This window comes from Eulemur rufifrons, chromosome 3, assembly GCF_041146395.1.
Source record: "Eulemur rufifrons isolate Redbay chromosome 3, OSU_ERuf_1, whole genome shotgun sequence".
NCBI classification, from domain to species: domain Eukaryota; kingdom Metazoa; phylum Chordata; class Mammalia; order Primates; family Lemuridae; genus Eulemur; species Eulemur rufifrons.
In genome coordinates, this window is record NC_090985.1 from 61473096 (window position 1) to 61474337 (window position 1242).

A 1242-nucleotide genomic window follows, 5' to 3' on the forward strand; every position below is an offset into this window, starting at 1 on the left:
GCTACACAGGGGTGTGGATCCCTGAAAGTGAGGCTCGCTGGGAAGGAGCGTGCTTGGAAGAGGCCAATTATCACACTGTCTTTTGTGACATTAAGTCACTGCCCATAGCTGGGGTGCAAGGGCCCCTGGCAGAGGTAGCCACAAAATCTTATCAATCCAATTCACATCTCATTGGGACTGACTTCACGAGATCCCTCCCAACCAGGTTTCGTTTCTCCCCAGGCACCAGGGAAAGTCTGAGAGGAGGATGAGAGGACCTGGCAGTGCGGGTGAGGTCGGGGCTGGGAAAGGACATGAGAGGAAAAGCCGAACAAGGCAAGGTCTGCTCCCCTGCTCACCCCTTCACTACTGAACAAGCATTAATTGCACCAACAGTGTGCTAGGGACCCAGTAGTGACCCAGACCTTCCACCCCAAATTCATAATTCCGTGTGGTTTATGCCCTCCTGGGGGTATGTTCAAGGTGCACGTGAAAGCTGTGCTGGGGAAGATCAGGAGGGCTTCACAGAGGAGGTGTCACTCCACACACCAAGAAATGAGGCTTCCCAGTGCTTGTACAGTGGAGAAACAGACAGACAGGGGCTGCGGATCTCCTTCACTATCGTGGGTTCAACCTACAAATTCTGGGGGACACAACAGAAGGGTCCCATAAGGGTCCTCAGCTCACACCGAGGAGTGGCTGTGTGCCAGGCGCTGTGCTAACTGCTCCCCCATCACAAGCCCACAGCGCAGCTCTGGGCAGAACAACTTTGTGGCTAACAGAGCAGGCTCAGAACCCAACTGCCCAACAGGTGGTAAGTGCTCAACAAATATTTGCCATTACTCACTCCGCTTTACAGATGAGGAAATGGAGCCTAAAGAAGTCAAGAAACTTGCCGAAGGGGTGAGCCAGGCTCCCCGGTTCCAGGCTCCGTCTGGACAGCCCTTGGTATGGCTCCTCGCACAAAGTAGATGCTCATGAACGGCAGTGCTGGCCCTGATGACAATTGCGACATTTCCTTCTGGTTCAGGCAGCTGCCCCTGCCACTGTTGCCAAGGTGCTGAGGGCAGACCCCAAGGAAGAACCTCTGTCCCCATCTCTCCTCCCCATGGCCATGCCCACCTTCCCCCAGCTCCAAACTTGTCTCGGCCTCTGATCCTTCCCCACTCAGGCCAGCCATGGCCCGACTGCAAGATGCAGTTTCCTCAACTGCTGCCGTGGGGTTTCTGATGGTCCGAGGGAAGTCAAATGTCGCAGCCAAGG